The sequence below is a fragment of the Opisthocomus hoazin genome, chromosome 1 (genome assembly GCF_030867145.1).
Source record: "Opisthocomus hoazin isolate bOpiHoa1 chromosome 1, bOpiHoa1.hap1, whole genome shotgun sequence".
Taxonomy (NCBI): domain Eukaryota; kingdom Metazoa; phylum Chordata; class Aves; order Opisthocomiformes; family Opisthocomidae; genus Opisthocomus; species Opisthocomus hoazin.
Window position 1 is genome coordinate 91104938 of NC_134414.1, and position 20581 is coordinate 91125518.

Sequence of the window (20581 nt, forward strand, 5' to 3'; positions counted from 1 at the left end):
TCGAAGTAAGAGAAACATGTAACTTACCATCACAAAGAAGTGTATACTTCTTCAATTCATTTAGATCCAAGACAATAAAACACTGGATTTTTTCGGTCCTATTCTAAAGAGACAGAAACTAAAGCTGTTACTCTTTGTGACAGGGATCTTGGGCGGAGAGTTGCTAAGGGTAGGAGATAGTATAACCCCTCTACTACAAATGGTCTAGCTGTATATACGTGAGCCAAATGTCCACTGTACAGAAGAGAAAGCATCAGAGCAAGCCCAAATAAAAGAGATAAGGTGGCTTGTAAAGTCAGTAGCTGCCTTCTGAATGGCTGTGATGCAGCTCCTGACTTTCCTCCAGATCTACATCCACACCAACCAAGCAGAAAGACTAACAAGGAAGAGATACAAGTACCTCTGAGCATCATCATCACCATTTACGCGCCAGTTACTCTTTGTCTCTACATCTGCTGCAGATAAAAGGGGAGCCTGCTCACTCTTGGCTCGGATAACTGAAGTCGCCCATCCACTGCTGCAGCCTCGGCTGGCTGGTACAAGAACACACTGTCTCACAAGGTCCTTTCCCCAGCAGCAGCTGGCACAGAGTCCCCTTGCCCATCCTGCAAGGCAACAGATACATTCAAAGACATCACTGATACAGGATACAAGTTCTAGGCAATGAGAGGACTTTTTATGCACACACACATGGACCTGTGGACTGAGTTGGTCACTCACCAAGTCACCTCTTGCTGCTCCCAGGAGCAAGTGGCAGCATTGCTGCTCCACAAGCAAAGGGTGGCAGAGGCTGGGCGCACACCCTCAGCCCCCATTGCCCACGCAGGTCAAGTCAGCTGGCAGATGCAAGAAGCACACACAGAGAATCACATAATGGTTTGGGTTGGAAGGGACCTTAAAGATCACCTACTTCCAGCCCCCCTGCCATGGGCAGGGACACCTTGCACTAGACCAGGTTGCTCAGAGCTCCATCCAACCTGGCCTGGAACACTTCCAGGGAGGGGCATAAGAGAAATGGAATTCACCCAGAAATACACTCTTAAGAGAAACTACAACTCATTTACGGACTTCACTGTTTCACTTTTTAGAGGCTTTACCTGAAGCAAACGAATCATCTCTCCACTTAGACACCACAAGTAAAGCTGTTCACACACACCACATGTCCTTCACTATTGTCAGTCATTGCTTCAGTGCAGAAATAAACTTAACTGCATATAACTAATATTAAAGCTTCCTAATACTACATCAAGATATTAGCCTTGAATCTTCGAAGAAGTCTTCAAAGAAGCCAAACAAATTGTATTAGCAAAACACTGTCATATATCAAAACACAAATTGCAGTAAAAAAAAGAATCATTTGCCAAATCATATTGGAATATTAATAAATACTCTGGGACTTTAAATTACATTGAGCTAAACTGCAAATCGGAATTATTTGCAAAAATACCAAGACTGCTACATGTAATGAAAACATCTGTGAAATTCAAGCACAAATAATTTTCTGTTTAACATTTCTGTTGCTTCACATTTATAAAATCCTCAATGACTTTATACAGGATTTTCTGGCTTTTCTCACACGATAGAAAATCTTGGAGTTCTGGGCCACTTATGATGCATGTCTCACACTTTAAAGAACATAAACGGCATAGTCCTTTACATTTAAGATTTTAATCTCTGGAAGAAGCAATCAGCACTCAGGCTGGGTGCCTAAGGCCATTTCTTTCAAATGGGAATATACAGAACTTTAAATGCCCCACAGATCAAGAAGCTGGTTAACAGCCTCCCTTGTGTAGACCCCTTGAAACAGTATCCCGGTCTCTAGCTCGAATTTGTTTTACATTTACACTTCAAAAATGTTACAGTAGACTATCAAATGGTATTTTCAAAGATTATCCTAACACATGCAAGAACAACTGTGTATTTCACCCACCCCTGTTTGAGGTAGGCGTATCCAGACAAGTAAGAAAGCCAGCTGCTGTGTCCTGGATAGTTAATGACAAATGTTGTTTCCTGTTATTGATGCTACTTAATACTAAGGGATCATCACTGAGGACTTCATTTCTCCCTGTACATTCACCCCATTATGGATCAACTGCAACAGTAAAGTGAGTAAACTTGGTTCGCTCACAGCTCACGATCCAGCTGGAATAGTAAGAAAACAATGAGGCAAAATCAGACAGAAAGACACCCACGTACAAAGGGCAGAAGGAGCTATCTAAATTTACTTCAGGCTTTTCTACATCCTCTCTAAGTAAAGCCATGTCGTTGTTTTATACATGCAACTTTTAGACAGATACTGGAATCAATTCTTTCTCAGTACTACAAATTTCACTCTGGCAAAAACAAACTTACACTTGGTTTTGCAAAGGAAATACTCTCCAATGCCTCTTTTGAAGTGAAGCAGCTATTCCAGGAAACAATGGCTCTGACTTGCGAGAGCACAGTAGCTGGATGCAGCCAGGACAGCCGCAGCAAAGGGGAAAAAAAAAAAAAAAAAAAAAAAAAGCATCTGTACATTCAAAGAACATGCAAAGTCTGAGGAAACTTATTTTAAAGCACCGTCATTGCTTCTTCCCTGAACCTGCCTACATCAAGATCAAAGCTTAAAGTAGGACCAAATTTTAAGAACACTCGACTTGGAGACAGCCACATTTGTGTATCTACATGGCACTTCTAATTGGTGTGAGAAGTGGTTTATACTTGCAGCTATAACACGTAATCAAAAGTGAGTATTTGTTTTTTCCAAATCTGAACATTACTGTGCAAATACATAATACCATGCAACCTGAAAGATATTACACAAATATTACTACATTGTTATGCAAATATTACTATATATTTACACCAAATCGAAAACTAGAGCACCAACTCCATCAGCTGAGTCTCGAACAAATTCAGCAGACACCACTTTTGTATTCAAAACCAGACTATGCTAAGTTAAAAGTCATACACGTACTTCCAGGTCTCAGCTTCAGTTTTACCATACGCTCTTACCCGTTGTCCCCTGCTCGCATTACTGGAAGACTTCCATAAATAAAGTAGCAACAGAATTGTCTCCAATGCACTTTCTTTACATCAGTTCAAGTAATATCATCCCTAAACAGCACTTACATTTTACGATACCCTAAGGGAGAGAACCAGCTCCCCTGCCCTAAGCACGCAGCCTGGTTGTGCGAGTGATTTCCCCGGAGACGCGGCCGGCGAGCCCACTCGCGCGGGCTGTGGGCTGCTGCGCTCCGAGCAGCACTTGATGGTGGCCTGTGCAAAACGGGCACACCACAGCCGTTCACTCCCCTATTTATTACCTGATGTTAACACGACAGCTTCAGACACAACTGCAACCCAGCAAACACCTTCCTGCCGTTACGCTTCAGTTGTTACCTACCCTGAGCGACTGCCTCGCCGACCGCCCTTCCCTGCCGCTTCTAAGAGTAAGGTGCAGTACGAAAGCTTCACAAACCCAAAGGTTTAAGACTGCTACTCTGAATCATAAAAAATCCATAACCAGTCAAACCTGAAGAGCTGTTCCCAAGTCAGATGCAGGATGCCCTGAAAAGCTACTGTCAAATCTACAGAGCCTGCGCTTTTAAAGTTTTAATCACCAAGCCCACATTAGTTAGAATGCGCAGGAGTCACAAGCGAGGTTCACATCATGAGAACTAAGATACCAGTATTCCGCCTCTTCGTTAAACCTTCCAGGCTTTCAGACTGTTTTTGGCCATCTCCTACAGCCTAATTTTTCAGTCAGCAACAGAAAACACCCGTAGGGAAAGGCATCAACTTCAAATTGCAACGAAGTAACTGCTTAGAAATTTTTAAAAACACTCAAAGTGTCTATCGCTGGAGAACAACTGAGCATAAAATTTAGCTTAAGTATTAGCTTGATTACCGCACAGCACTGCGACCTGCCTTGCAGTCCGCCCCAGCAGCTCACGGCACCGACGACGGGCACCGCGGTGAGAACCGAACCTTTCGCGCCGGGCTCCGCTTTCCGCGGGAAACCACGCGTCTGAAAGCGGAGCAGGCGCCGCGCCGCGTCACGCACCCGCCTTCGCCCGGCAACCGGCAAGCGCCCCGCAACCAGCCCCCCCCCCCCCCCCCCCGCGGGGCTTCCAGCGGCACCGCCAGCCCCTCACCCCGCACGGCGGCACGGCCAGCCCCTCATCCCGCACGGCGCCCCGCTGAAACCGCCGCTCCCCGGGACCCCCCCGCCGCCCCGGCCCGGAGGGCGCTCGGAGGAGGCAGCGGGGCCGCCCCGGGCGGGGAGGCGGGTCCTCCCCGCGCTCCTGTCAAACGTCGCCGGCCCCGCTGCCCCGGCGGGCGGCAGGGAGCGCGGCCCGGCCCCGCCACCGAGGCACCGGCGGCTCCGGGCTCGGGGACCTCCCCTGCTCCCGCTGCGCCCCTGTCCCGGCGACCGGCGGGGCCGAGGGGGGCGGCAGCCGGGGGCACCCCGGGAAGGAAAGAAGGGGACAGGGACGCGGGGACGGGGCCGCTGCCGCTCGCCTTTCCCCGCGGCGCCCGGCGCGGCCACGGCGGGCGGAGGTCGCGGTCTGAGCCCGGGGAAGGGGACGCGACCCCCCGCCTCGCCTCCCTTTCTCTCCCCGCTCCTCCCTTCCCCTGATCGCCGCCGCGGGCAGCGCCGCCGCCACTCACCGGGCCGGCGGGAAGCGCGTCCCCAGCGTCCCCCCGCGGCTCCCGCGCCTGTCAAGCGGCTCCTGCCGCCGCTCGCCTCACGCCGCCGCCGCCATGTTCCGGGGGCAGCGCGCATGCCCGGCAGCGGCACCGGGGGCGCAGGCCTCCCCCCCGCCGCCCCCCTTCCGCCCGCCGCGGGGGGAAGCGGCGGCGCCCGCGGCCCCGCGCCCCTCGCCAGGGGCAGCACCCGCCGCGGGGGCCCGGCGCCGGCATCCCCGCGCCTCGCCCGTACGCGTGGGGGGGCGGCCCCCTTGGAGGCCGAGCCGCCCCGTCCGGGGAGGTGGGGGGCCGTGAGGCCGCCCCGAGCTCAGCGGGGCCGGCGTCGCCCCGCCGGTCCCCTCCGCTGCCTCCCGCGGGCCTCCCGCGCCCAGGCTCGGCGCCGTCCTCGCGGGGGCTCGCGGCGCCCCGCTCCCCCGGAGCCATTTTGCGCCCTGGGAGCGGGACCGCCTTGCGGGGGGGACGGGGAAGCGGTCCCTAAACGGGGGGCAGCCGTGGCGGTGCCCGGCAGCGGGAAGGTGCGGCCTCGCAGACGCGGGCGGCTGCGTTAAACAGCCTCCCGCCCTGTTACCTGCGCGCAGGGGGACCCCCCTGTAACGCGTACCATTGCATCTGCCTGAGAGATTTTATCGTTTTTAGAGAGCCACGCCTCTAAGTGCTGCAAAATACCCGAAAAGCCCTTCCTGCGCTCGTCAGGAGGGCGCGTCCCCCTGTTACAAGCTCGGGGTGTTTTGTTTCGGAGCCCAAGAGTAGGCATGAGTACGCCAGACGGGTGAGAAATTGTCTCTTCAGTACTACCAGTGTCTGGCGCTTGTCGTGTCCGAGTTTCGTCTTGGCTACTTGCATCGCTTCGAAGTAAAATTTTAAATTCAAAACTAAGCTAGGGTCGTGAGAGACATGCTAGGAGGTTTTTTTAATGAAAAAAGAATAAGGAAACCCAAATATATACCCATAAACCCCTCAAACTCTTCTGTATGAAAGTGAAATTCATACAGCCCACTTCGGTATCCTGCGTACACTGCAAATTGCGACTAACGATTTAAGCACTCTCATAAGCAGTAAATTGTTCTCTAGAAACAAGGAAAATGAGTCCTTGCCATAAATTGTAAATATGTAATATTTAGACAACATGAGAGAAACAAACAAAAATATGCCAATGCAAAGTGATCAAAAATAAACACGAGAAAGACAAAGAAATACTGAAATACACTTACAGAAAATCTTTATAGCCAAGCATGGTATACTCATAACCAATGCAGACTGATGCTGCTTAATTTGAAATATTTTCCCCTTTCTGTCATATTGAACTTTTGCAGGAAAACGAAAGATCATGTGCATTACAGAGATGGATATGGAAATGTGCCAGGTGTCACAGAGTAAGTCCTTGGGAGACATGGAGGAAAAGAAAGCATATTTTAAAGGTATCCTTTAAACCCAAGCCGGTGCTAGACAGAACATGTGAAGAATTCATTCCCCAAGAGCCAAGGGGACCCCGTACCGTGGGTTTCTGCAGCTACTGTTGCAGAGACTGTCAAACGGGAACTGGCACAGTCCGTTACCTGCTCATCGTTTTCCCAGGAGACTGGAATCAGGAAGCCCAGCCAGCATTAATCCTGCTGCTTAGACCCCTGATGTGGTGAAACTGAAAATAAACAGCAGACATAAGAATAAATGTCTACAAGATCGCACACACATCACCAGTAAAGAGCAGAATAGAGGAAAACTTTCAACACTCCCTTCTAACCCAGGAGCCAAATGGGTCCACAATGCCTGCACGTGTGCTTCACCTCTGAGCTATAGCTGGTGTAAAGCAAACAATTTATTTACAGGGTTATTAGAAAAGGAGTAAGGAATCCTGCCTGCTTCCATTTTCCGGCAGAATCACGAGCTTGTTTTCTGGTGACTTACTCATCATCTTTCATTTCCTTTTGTAGGTATTAAACGAAATTATTTGGGTCAGAAAAGCTAGGCAATTTTTAAGTTCTCAGGGTTCTTCACCAAAGGAGAGATAAATGTGTTTATGTGTATATATGTGTATATATATGGGTATACATGTGTATAGATATATGTGGCTTCACAGTTTTTTTGCAGGGAGACTCCATGATTTTAGAAAGAAGCAACAACATCAAAATAAAACGAAGATGTAACAGGCTGCCCAGGGAAGTGGTGGAGTCACCATCCCTGGAGGTATTTAAAAGACGTGTAGACGTGGTGCTTAGGGGCACGGTTTAGTGGCGGACTTGGCAGTGTCAGGTTTATGATTGGACTCTATGATCTTACGGGTCTTTTCCAACCTAAACAGTTCTGCGATACTACAGAGGTAGACTCCAATGAACTCATTCAACTGGCCAATATGATGTTCTGAGACATAGATGCAGATGAAAAAGATACTCAGGAGAGCTGGCAGTTCCTCAAAGAAATAACATTGAGAGTGTAAGTGAGCTATCCATGCAGAAGAGGTAAGGGGCACAGCACAAGATCAGCCTGGCTGTCGCAAGCTCTTTGTCAACCTCAGATGGGAATGAAGCATGCAGCAAAGAGAAGCTGGGTCAGATTACTTGGGAGAGCTGCAAAAGTGTAGCCCAATAGTGCAGGGATGAAACCAGAAAATGAAGGCAGCAATTAGCAAGGGATATCAGGAGTAACATGAAATCCTTTTAAGTACGTTACCAGAAATGGAAATGAATCAAGAAAATGATTACTCCAGTAGTGAGCAGAACTGGAAAGTTTTTGGTAGACAGCACTGAGAAAACCAAGCTTCTTAATGTTTTTTCATCTAATTCTGATTTTTTTTTTTTAATATCAGGCATTATTGATACTTGGGAAAACAGACAGATTTCAGGCTTCACTATCAAAGGACTAAGTGAGAAATTATTCAGACAAAATTTGCTGCTTTTCCATCCCCTGGACTTAAAGATCTGACTGATGAAATCTCAGTTACTAGTGGTTATCTTTGAGAATTTACAGTGGAGGGATATTATAGGACAGAAAGGGGCAGTGTTGTTGAAAGAAGGAAATACAAAGTTATATACCAATCTATTTAATTTCAATGCCCAGAAAAGATACTAGAGCAAGTAAACAAGCTATTTTTAAGCACTTACAGTGCAACAAGTGACAGCCAACACAGCTTTGTCAAGAATAAAAGATGTCAAACAAATTTAATCTCTTTTGCAACAAAGTAAGAGGAATTGTCAGTGGAGGAGAAACATTGGATGTCATGTTGAATGTCGGTTTAGTAAGATTTTTGACATGGTTTCATATGATATTCTTTAAGCAAACAAGGGAAACAATGTAGATGAAGATATTTAGGGAGCTAGTACAAGTGGCTTGTTGTCAGACAGATGTTCATGAACTCAGCAATGGGTCAGAAAACGTGTTTACATAACTGCAGATTATACCAAACTGGGAGGCTTTAGCAGGCTGGAGGACAGATGTAGGATTTAGAAGGATTTTCACACACTGAAGATTGGGTCTGAAAAAAAGAGGGTACTATTCACCAGGGATAAGCGCATGCTACTGGGCGGTGGCAGATACGATCAGCTGTACAAATAGGAAAGGGGGAACCACTGGGTGTTCTGCAGGAAAAAAAGCTGCAACTATGTGAAAACGACAAAGATCTGTGGTTATGTGAATCACAATCTATACAAAGGGGACAATGTCAGAGAGCTGCAGTGAGAAAGTCAAACCACATAAAACGACACAGAAAGAGAAGCACAGACTCTGTGAAACAGCCTGATTTACATGGCCCTAGAAAAGCTCAGTCGCTGTGGTCTGTCTGGCTTTTGTAAACACGTAGCAACAAAGAGAGCAGAAAAGAACAATCTGAATGATTGGGTATCTATAAAGTATGCCCTGTAAGGAAACTCTAAAAAAAAAACCAACAGGGATTTAGGTTGAAAGGGGGAAAGCGGAAGAAGAGAAAACAACATGCATAGATATATAATACAGATATGAATGTATACCAAATGTAAGAAAGACTACTGTAAAGAGAAAAGGATGGATTTGCTCTCCAGTTCCATAGTGGATGGGTCACCAGATAACAGGTTTAAAACGCAGCAAGAAAGATTAGAAAATAAAACCGATAAGGATAGGAGGGAAGTTTGGCTGGGTGGCTGCGCAGTCTCCAACCTCAGACCCTTCAAGAAGAGCTGGGCACCATGGGTCAGAGCTGGCGCAGGCAGGCTGGCCCTTGGGCAGAGGGTGGACTCCATCACCTTCCATGGTCCCTGCCAGCAACACGATTCAATGAATGTAAGCTTTCTCTAAGGCCACTGCACAGTATCAGCTTCCTCGGGGAAAGGATTTTATTGTTTCTGCAACGAGCGTGCCGCTAGCTTCCAAAACTAAGTTGTTTCAATAAGCATTTTAAACTGCCTTCCTATTTTCCGAGTCCTCCTTCTTTACATCTGTCACAATATAACTGTCCTTTGTAACCAAGTATATTATAGATACACAAGAGGATGCACAATTTCACTACCTGAGAGAGTGAGATCTGTATCTTGGGCACAAACAGGTTTGCCTTCTACTCTCAGTTATATGAATTCAACAGAAATTGTAGATTTTTATCTGACAGCGAGTTAACGTTTCATTCTTTGCTAAGAATGAAGTTCACCTTTTCCAGACAGCCTCAGAAGTCTTTCAAGGCCTGAAGAGTGGCAATGACATATCCCTTTAATAACATCTTTCTTTTCTTATTTTTTTTTCCTTTTCTGCTTGCTCGTAGGAAATGCCATCACCTCCTTCACAATTTTTAAACTGTGTAGATTAAGAAAAACAATAATTACAGATGACAAGTGTAAAGAACACTCACTGCGACTATATTGAGTAAAAATATTCAGACATTCTAAAGAAGTTTAATGCTATAAAGTTGCAGTATATGCATAAGGTGTTTAGATATGCATGTAGGAACTGGTAACACTGAAAGAAAAGGAGCTATGTTATTTTCATCTGCATGGCCGCAAATCTGCAAATAACTTCTCTGAGGTACAGGAAGCTCACGGACATAAGTGGGAACAGAATACTGGCCACACAACTTGTTAAAATATTTTACTGTATTAGTTAGAAATTGATTTGTAGGGAAAAAGCAGTGAGGAACCAATTTCAAGTAAGATAGACTTAAGCTATGGGTAATCTTTTGCTATTGGATGGATGGTGATTAAAATTGCCCCAGCAAGGGAAAATAGATTTGGTGTGTTTATTTTTGTATTACCTGAAGTGAGTGCTTTCTGCACAGTGTCCAGCAAAAAGAAGAAAAAAATGCTGACTCCAGAAATGTTGGGGTCAAAAACCTGCAACAGATTTGTAATACCAAAAAAGATGAAATTTGAAGTCATAAGGGGGGCTCTTTTCCTGACATCTATCAAGTTTTCTGGAGCTTCAGGATGCCTCTTGGTTGGATAAATAATATCCAGGCCTGGACAGAGAATTGTTTTTCTTTCCCTGTGAATTTGCCATTTCTACGGTATTTTTTCCATAGCTGAAATATCAAAATCCTGAACATGTGCATAAGCTGACCAAGTAAAACTGTTTCAGTAAGCGGAAATGGTTTGTTTCAGAGTTTCTGAATAACCCATTTTGAGACTTTCTTGCTTTGTTTTCACATAAGTTGCATTGTATTTGAATGGAAATGTTGTGAATCAAATGTTTTCAGAACTTATAACTCTAAATATCCTATTTTGAGAGTTAAAATGTAAAACCTTAGTTTGTTTTTTTTTTTGTTTGGATCTAGGAATAGCAGAAAAATAATCGCTTTACTGGAGACAATTTCAGTGAAACAGAACTGCTTGTGTAAATGTAGTAGGAAGCTTTCCAACTAGTCTAAAACACATGAATAAAATGGGAGAAAACATTTTATGGAATGGACATAAACATGGGATTCAAAATAAAGCAGCAGCACCAGGAAACAACACTTCTAATTCTGGGTCATAATAATCCAGATCAGTGATTTGTACGAGGGGGCCAAATGCAAAAGCTGTAATACACATCCGAAGTCACCAATCCTGATGCATCAACAAGTATTTTAGCAATGCATTCGACCCAAATTCTGATTAGTTTTGCAACAGTTAAAATTCATGATTAATTATTCGCATTCAGTTGAGGTGCTCCACGAAACAGTATGGAAGGTGGCATAGTTTACCTGTTTTTCTCTTAATGTGGTTGGTTTCTGTGTGTGTCTAGGTAAGAATGAATCTCTTCAAGCTCTTTAGTTACTACAGAAGAACTATTCTGGCTCCAGGTTCACATTTTGGTGAGCAAACACAAAGTCTCCCTCTCTTTAATATACTAACACTTCCCCTTTGGATGCTCTTTAAAAGTGAAAAGGAAATTCAAGTGAAATAGCGCACCCTCTTCCCCAGGAGAGCAAAGAAGATGCAGTGCTAATCGCCCTTACCTCTGAATTCAGCGGTTGGTGCTAATGCTGTCGTGGGGGCTTATGCAGCTCTCCAGAGGCGTCACTGCCCAGCTCAGTCCCCGGCGCGTGGCGGGGAGGTCTGTCTGGCAAGGTGTGACAGCTTTCTGGGTGGTTAACAAAAAATAGAAATCTGGCTCTTCCAGCTGTGGGAAAGCTTTGAGAAAAGAAACAGTTTTAAGCTCATGCGCTGTTCGTCTCCCAACATTTTTAGGAAATCTGGCATGGTCCTACAGGTATGTGTGAAGGGTGAATTTCTCTCACGCGCAGCCTTTGGACCTCGTGGTCCAACATCTTCCAAATCTGGTACGGTTTCTGTGATGCCACCGAACTGAGCACTGCTGCCACGGGATTTGCCAGTTGCCATCAACAGCTCCCTGACAGTTTCTTTTGTTCCCTTGCCCCGCCAGCACCGGGCAGCGGTGGGGAGGCGGAGGGGGGCCAAGAGGCCGAGAGAGCGAGGGGGAGCCCAGCTGGCGAGCGGGGAGGGGGAGTGAACCAGAAGCGCAAGCTGGCCACCCCCTGGGCCGCCCCTGAGGCAGGGCAGCAGCTCGGACCTGGGGGAGGCAGGGAAAGGAGCCGCTCTGGTTAGCAACGGGATCCCAAATTCACCGTCAAACCAGTCAGAATTACCGCTGTGTAAGTCCTGCTCGTGCTGTCCCCCTCGGCGGCATGCCCCGGACAAAGTGCAGGTGGTAGCGAGTGCTGTGGGTGGGTGAGGGCTAACTGCTAAATCAATGTGCTGCACGAGAACAAACCCAAAATTGTGCTTTTCTTGAAGCCGGGTGTATCAGGGCGTTGGAGCCAGGTTGCTATCTCTTTCAATTAGTACGCTAAGACCAAAAAAATTAACTGACAATAACACCATTAAAGCACTCGTGAAAGTTTAGTTTGAAGTTGTACATTGTTTGGCACGATGTGACAACCACGTACACCCTGCGAGGCCACCGCAGGCGGGAAGAATATGGCAAATGCCTTTCTTTGTGTGAACGGCACTTACTTCCATTTCAGTGCGATGAAACCTGAGATGCCAAAGTGGTTAATCCCATTTAATGCTACCGCCAAGTCAGAGATCTGTCAGCGCTGTGCTCTCAAACGATGACAGAGGCAGTTTGCTCGCAGCTCTCAACTTGCGAGCTCTCAAACACCAGTGACTTCTGCTTTCCTTAAACCACTATTTGTTGTAGCTTGGTTTAAATAGAATACATAAAGTGCTGTTCCATTTGTTCAGCTTCTCAATCATTTATTTATTCATTTATTTATAGTTTCATTTATTCGGCTTTATTAGGAATAGGTGCTTTTGCCCACCAGGGCACTCAACACCCACTGTCAGAGCAATGCAGGCTTCGGTGTTGTGAGGGGGTCTCTGCCAGGCACAGCCTTCCTCAGGGGAAAGGGGGTAGGACAAGGTCAAGGAGCATGAGCAGCAGCTGCCAGCACCTCTTTTTCCCTTTCTGCAAGGTGACAGAGTGGTCATCTCTTGCCACCCATCCCTGTCCTCCTTTGGGGCAGCACCTCATCTGCGCAGCGATCAGACCAAGCAAGAGAGGGCCAGGGAATGTCTCAAGCTGTGGAGCAGAATAAGAGCGCCAAATGGAGCTTTCTTGTTAATATCCATAAGTAAGGTTTATTTTTCCCAAGGCAACTATTTGAATTAATAATAGACAACCCCAAACGAGCAGTACGTAGAGGTAATGGGGTTTTCTTTTACCTGTGTCAAAACATTACTATTGAGTACTTTGAACAAATACGTAGTTTAATTTGTTAGCTTAAGAAATGAAGTTATGGCAGTTGAAGCGTTTCTGACAAAGATACAAAAATAATGTTCTTTTCCATACTCGTACATATACCACCTTACCTTCAGCTTTCAGCATTTGGGTGAAGAAAATGAAGCGTTTCAACTATTTTAGCTAGCTTTCAATTTTAACAACATTTTCCCTTGTGTTATATGTTTAAAAAAATATTATGTAAATGTTCTTTGTTAAATATAGGAGAATATGAGTAAAGTTTAGGTGTGAAGGAGGGTAGAAACAGGAAGAAAAGGTTGGAATAGCCTACACCACTTCTGGTCTACCTCCAGGTAGTAAAGATGAAGACTGAGGAATTGGAGGGAGAGGTGTTGAAACAGCAGGGTAAAGTGAAGGACAGGTCCTCAGGGTTAAATGGCACGTTCAGAGAGTTTCGGAATAAATGGTGAAACTGCTGAAATAATATGCACTCACTCCTAAGCAAAACAAAGACATACTCCTCAGCAACTTGTTAGGAATACTTTCTCTGCCTAAGGTATTTTTTTTAAACATTTCCCAACAAAGGGTCAAAGACGCAATGGTCCCTAAGGCAAATCCTGCTAGACTTTGAAAGTGTCTGCATAAAAGGATCATTATCGAGAAAGGCCTACAAGCAACATCGAAAATAACACTGTGTTTTGGTTTGGCCTGGATAAATGCCAGGTGCCCACCAAAACCGCTTTATCACTGCCCCTCCTCAGCTGGACAGGGGAGAGGAAACATGATGAAAGGCTCGAGGGTCGAGACAAGGACAGGGAGAGATCACTCACCAACTACTGTCATGGACAGAACAGACTCAGCTTGGGCAGAAAAGGGAGTTTAATCCATCACGAATCAAATCAGAGTTGGATAGTGAGAAATAAATCCAGATCTTAAAACACCTTCCCCCCCCCCCCTCCCCAATTTTTCCTGGGCTCAGCTTCACTCCCGTTTCTCTCCCTCCTGGCACAGGGGGACAGGGAATGGGGGTTACGGTCAGTTCATCACATGTTGTCTCTGCCGCTCCTTTTCCCTCAGGGGGAGGACTCCTCATACTCTTCCCCTGCTCCAGTGTGGGGTCCTGCAACAGGAGACAGTCCTCCATGAACTGCCCCAGCGTGGGTCCCTTCCATGGGGTGCAGTCCTTCAGGAACACGCTGCTCCAGCGTGGGTCCCCCACGGGGTCACAAGTCCTGCCAGCAAACCTGCTCTCCCATGGGCTCCTCTCTCCGCAGGTCCGCAGGTCCTGGCAGGAGCCTGCTCCAGCACAGGCTCCCCACGGGGTCACAGCCTCCTTCAGGCATTCACCTGCTCCAGCATGGGGTCCCTTCCACGGGCTACAGGTGGATATATCTGCCCCACCGTGGACCTCCATGGACTGCAGGGGGACAGCCTGCCTCACCATGGTCTTCAGCATGAGCTGCAAGGGAAGGCTCTCTGCTCTGGCATCTCGAGCACCTCCTGCCCCCTCCTTCTTCACTGACCTTGGTGTCTGCAGGTTGTTTCTTTCACATTGTCTCACTCCTCTCTCTCGACTGCCCTTTTACTGCAGGTTTTTTTCCCCTTCTTAACTATGTTATCACAGAGACGCTACCACCGTTGCTGACTGGCTTGGCCTTGGCCAGTGGCGAGTCCATCTTAGAGCCGGCTGGCACTGGCTTTGTCAGGCATGGGGGAAGCTTCTTGCAGCTTCTTGCAGAAGTCACCCCTGTAGCCCCCCCGCTACCAAAACCTTGCCATGCAAACCCATAACACACTGACAACACACAAGCATTATTTAAATCAGAGGTATATTTTTTATTGTCTTTAGTTTTACTCTCTCCATCTCAAAATAATGCAAACAAAATTATTTCAAAAACAGGTGACGAAGCAAATTAGAAATTGTTTTGAGACTTTCATACAAGCAGAGACTACATACATGGGGCTGTTTAATGTAGAGACGAACGAGGGATGATAAATAAGTATTAAAAGAAAGACAAAAATACAAAGAGTGTAAACTCATATAGTCTTTTATTCCAAACGTAAGAACATACACTGAGCTTGAATATCAGGAAATGTGACGAGTTAAAATAGAATAACCTATGAAACCCCTTACCGCAACATAACATTGCTATCAAGAGTTAAGAGGATATCACAAAGGAATAGACCTGTAGAGGTTAAATTAAGCCTGACCATCTTATGATGATAATAATAGAGATAATTTTAAATCGGGAGCATCCCTTCAGGTTTTTCTTTTGTAGCTGACAGCTGCTAAGGGTAAGAAAGAAAATATTTTTTTGCCTGTAACGATTGCTCGTACTTTTTTTGCAATCAGTTGAGTTGTCACTGTCTGAGGAAAGTCATGGGTCTGCATGAACCTCTGATCTTATAAGGTATAAAAATTCCTTTGTTCTTAAAGATGAAAAACTGTCATGACCAAAATACCAGCTGAACAGGAGGTGGGGAGGGAGAATCATATTTCTAATGGAAACACCAGGGATGTAAAGAAAATGAGTTGCATAAGAAGTAAGATATCAAATGTCTGATTTATCAGAACATAGTGTTTTTCTTTCTGGTAGTTCATTTTCACGACTGTAAGTTCTTACATACTTGGCATTAGCAGCTTTTTCTTTATGCTTTCATTGTCTATGTCTTTATTCTTCCTCTATGTCTTTATTCTTGTTCGGTTGCTTGTGGAGTTATTCCTAAAATAACTGGACAAAGTAAGCTTTAATGGAAAAATGCTCCTGCATTCAAAGTAAAGGACGATATAAGCACAGAGACAGAACATTTTCAAGTGAAGCCCTCTGCACTTGCAACCAGTTTGTGGTGCAGAGGTTGGTGTTACCAGTGCAAGTGGAGTGTTTCTGCACACGTAATAAGGATCCTTGAGCTCCGCAACTGACTTAATGTGGTTGAGTGGGGAATTCTTTACAACAGGATATCACTGCTGCCTGGGACAGCAGCAGTGCTATGTAGATATGGACAAATCAGATACATGCATACACAGTATAACACATATTGTATTTTATATATGGAAAATATACATAAAATTGGAGGGAACTGGGAGAGATTGGAATTGGGAATGATTGGAAGGTGAAATGGAAACTAAGAAATGGAGACGGTATGGCACAAGTATGCCATATGACCACATCAGATGACATGAAATAGGATGCAATATGGTTTTGCTGTGCTAAATCTGTGCTCTTCTCCTGATGGTGTTACCTGGTGTGCAGCCCGCTGGAGGCTGTTAGCCACTTTTGCCTGTTACGGCAATCCATATGAGCTGTATGAGAGCCCCTAAGCTGTAACTGCCTACTGGTCAGCACTCTCCTCTCCAGATGGGAGCTCCAGCTGGGATTTGGGCCCATTGATCTGGCATTCCTTTGTGTACAGGAGGGGAGTTTTGCCCCTTGCTTGTTTAAAGGACCTCAGCCTCTTGGAAGGAATGTGAAGTATTAGCCCCTTGGCCGCAAGCTGGTCAGAAATGCATGGATCTCATCAGTCTTGCCAGCCATCTGCGTGATACGGTCTTAGCAGGAGCTGAGCGTGTCTGAACACAGGTTGGACATTTTTGTGCTCGGAATTGTCTAATCCAGTCAAGAGGCAGCGTACTGAAGGGGTTCCCGCTAAGTGAAGTGGCAGGTGTGATCCTGTACCTGTTACAGGTCTTTTCCTACCTCTGTGGAACACAAGGAGTTAATTTCTGGAAGTGTTCTTTCTCAGATTAAAGATGCCAGTAGCTAAGGAAAGAAAAATTATTTACCTTCAAATAGTTCAGCTGACCTTACACATTTATCACTTTACAGGATTTCATTTTTCAATGGAGTCTATTGTTTCAACACCATTACCTCCACTTTTAGCAGAGACAATTACAGGGCATTTATTTATACACCAGAGACACATTGCTTAGATTTTTACATTCTTTTCACCTGAAATATTCTGTCACAAAACAGTTGTTTGTCTCAAGCAAATACTTTTTCTCTCAAAGTTGTACTTAGAAGTACTCAAATGTCTTTCTATTTGCACAAGACAAAGACCTTTTTTACTAACTGTGACAACTGAAGAACAAGTTGGGGTAATACACTGACAAGACATGGATTACTTAGCTAATGTCATACCATTGCATGGGCAGGCTTTCTTTGTGGTGTTTTTTTTGGTTTTTTTTTGTTCTCTCTTAGTTGCGCTAAAGATTATCTTTCTACCAGACTGGTCTTGTAAACAAATAGCAAATAACTAATGTCCTACTTACAACTACTTTGTCACTATGAAAAACTTAGTTATTTTGGATTTCCAAAAGATTCCGAAAACTCTCCACTCCTCCCCACCTACCTGCCACCAGCCCTGTGATAACTAGTGAATGTGTGTGGGCACCTAAATCATTTGAAGATTAAAAACCCCCTTTTTTTCTTGTTTCTTTTTCATTTACAAACTGGCATGTTTCCACGTGTGGAACAGGTCCTTCTATGCTCCTGACTTGTGTTCACAGTGAACCACTGCAGTTCACGGCACCGTGCAGTATTCATGCCGTCTGCCACTCTTGTGGCCATGGCCAGCTACCTGTGGTGATGGTCTGGTCAGAGATACCACAGCAGCAGCAGAGTTACAGTACCATCTTAATCATGTTTGGTTGAAAGCTGTCCCTTAAATACATGTATAAAATCCTGGCATAATGGAAGTGTAGCAGGAGATTAGAATCACAGAATCACAGAATCACAGAATAGTAGGGGTTGGAAGGGACCTCTGTGGGTCATCTAGTCCAACCCCCCTGCCGAAGCAGGGTCACCTACAGTAGGCTGCACAGGATCTTGTCCAGGCGGGTCTTGAATATCTCCAGAGAAGGAGACTCCACAACCTCCCTGGGCAGCCTGTTCCAGGGCTCCGTCACCGTCAGAGGGAAGAAGTTCTTCCTCATGTTCAGACGGAACTTCCTGTGCCCATAGAACTCACAGGGACTGTGATGAATTTTTCTTGTGGACTTGAGCCCACATTTTGGGGTGTTTTATACTTCCAGCTGAAAAGAGCCCACCATAGAATAGAGTATAGCTGTGATTTATCTGGCTGATTTTTCTCATCTGAGTCAATGTCTAAAGGAGGGGTGCTGAAGGACAAAGAGAGAGATGTAATGCCCAAGTAGTGCTTTTGAGATCATGTAATCGGGAAGCAGTAATGCCACAGAACTGTCCCCTTCCATGTTTCACTACTCCATCCAGTCCTGGTCACGGGAAACTCCTTCTGAAGGTAGGAAGTTTTTACTACTTGAAGAGACTGTAAACTCGGTTTATTTTAATACACAAAGTCAGGAACCCTTATTTTCGATGTTTCTTGATGTTAACTCAATAACAAAACATTCTTTGCAAAATGGTGCGCTAGAATTCTTTCTTGAGCCAAGTTTCATACATTGATATTCCAAGACGCCTGAGGCATCTGCAGAAATGACTACTGCACAGAGATGACACAAAGAAGTGCCAGTGTTTCTCCTCTTTTCTAATTAAACCCGTGAACTGCCCTTTAATGAAATCAAAGACCCTTTTGTGGACGTTTTCAGTGCTTCAGCAGCTTAAGGAAACAATGATCTAGAGAAAATATAGCAGGAGGACAGAAAATTGCCTTCCTCCAAAAAGCCAAAGTAGTTACACAGGGAACAGAAAGGTAAACACTGAGCCCGAAGACTGGTCTACAAGCTCTCGTGCGATGGTGTGTGCGATGGAAAAGCAGCAGACCAAACAGAATTGAGAGGAACAGCTGTTTTCGTTTTGCAACTTTGGAAAGCCACCTAGCCTAGCACTTCTTAAAAAAAAGAAGTAAACTAGGACTGCATTGAAAATCAGATACAGAATTTGATGAAAAAGAGGCATATATTCCAATAAAGATGCATTCACAGGGAGAATAATAGGATCCAGCCCAAATTGATTTCCTCTCTCTTGTGAGTCAGGACTATAGTAACATGGCCTCAGATGACACTGAATCTGAATCACATTTCTCTGAACAACTCCCACGTAATATCAGCCCTGAGATGCATGATGTTACAGGTTCCGATGACCGCACCTTCAGTCTAAGCAAACCTGTAAAAAAGATAAGACATATACATGGTTTCTTTGTTTGTTTGTTTGTTTTCCTTTAGCTGCATTTGAAGTTTATGTGCCCAAATATATTTCCATATATATCGACACTTTTATATTTATCAAGACACGTCATGGTTTCCTTAGATATTCTGTGTACAATGATGTGCTGCACTCATTGTTAGGTTTACAAAAGTATTTTACTGTCTCTTAAATCACATGGTTAGCCAGTATGTGGGGCTTTATGGGGTATTTCCACTGGGAAGAATGCTAATTACATCGGTCATTGATTACAAGAGTATTTCTTTGGTGCAATTTACAGAGACTCTTCGCACAGCCCTGTTGCCCTAAACACAGGAGGAAGATGGTCCCCTCCACAGTTCCAAGCCTGCCTTTCCCAAAAGCAACCCGCTAAAGCCTCCTGGCTCTATCACATACCAGTGTTTCTTTTGCTGTCTCCTAATTCTACCTGGGCTTTTCAGCTGCCATCACCACTCAGCAGAAGACGGTACCTTACATTTGGTTCTCTCCTTCAGTGGTGGCTCCATTTCTGAAGCTATTGTTAAGCAAACGGGCTTCTTTCAACACAGAGCATCACACCCAGCATATTCAAATAAATGTGCCAACCCTAGACAAAGATATGTTTGGTTAGAACTATTAATGTGGTATATAATCCAGAATTCTTAACAATTACTTTAAATCCATCATTGTGCAGAGTAAGTGGGACATTTATTACTACAGGCTAACTGACTCCTACGTGCTCAGCACCTCCTGCATACTTTCTTCTCCCTGTTCACATAGCAATATATTACAGAATAAAAGCACTTAATATTTTAGCATATACTTGGTTTGGCTACTTCAGTTCTCACAGGGATCAAAAACTAGAAAATGCTTCAAAAATTAATTAAAAACATTTTTGTTTTGGACAATCTTTCTTTAACAGCTTTTAGATTTTTTGTCTACATCACTGCAAAATCCTGCCGGGCTATAAGAAGCTAATATGAAATGAGTATTTCATTGGAGGTGCAGTTACAATAATTAGAAGTAAGGCATGAAAGAGAGCACTGAAAACGTCAGTCAGTGTAAGATATTGAAATAAAATAGAAAGAATCCATCCTGTTACAATGTCGGAAAAAATGGCAGACACAAAATTAAAATTTCTCTGCCTTGGCTGTGCTGAACAAAAAAGAAAGCTCTAGAACTGTAATAACAATAATAGTAGTAATAATAATGACAATAATAACAGTAGGGACTTTTAAGGTGCTGAAAAGGGCGTGGCCAAGATGCATCATTAGCTAGAAACACTTGAATCTCATCAACATTATCAGAAGAAAAGACTGTAATTCAAACAATCATAATGCAACCGTGGCAGTAATTTTTAAATTTTTTGGTAAAGAGAAATAGCTGAGAGAATCAAACAAGCCATATTTCATATTTCAGAGGCCAGGTCCGCATAAAGGAGCCACCATGGCACAAATTTCAACAGCCACTGCCTTTAGGCACAGGTGCAAAAGTCCAAAATACAAGACAACATATAGCGCAGAATCCTATTGAGCAAATGCTCGAGAAGGACGTTTCAGAGATGACTTGGGCCAAGACTTTCACAGTTGTTTACACTAAGGCAGGCTGAACCTGGATATTCCATGAAATGAGCAAGCAGTAGATGGAATGTGAAT

At 44.9% G+C, this 20581-nt stretch overlaps 1 protein-coding gene across 1 annotated transcript in view; it reads right to left on the reverse strand.

The window, feature by feature from the left end:
• Positions 1–4749, reverse strand: part of SCML2 (Scm polycomb group protein like 2) — a 72682-nt gene extending 67933 nt beyond the window's left edge. The window contains exon 1 of the mRNA XM_075429035.1: positions 4654–4749. The gene's annotated coding sequence lies outside the window, so the exon portion shown is untranslated. The remainder of the gene's footprint in view (positions 1–4653) is intronic.
• Between the last annotated feature and the right edge of the window lie 15832 nt (positions 4750–20581).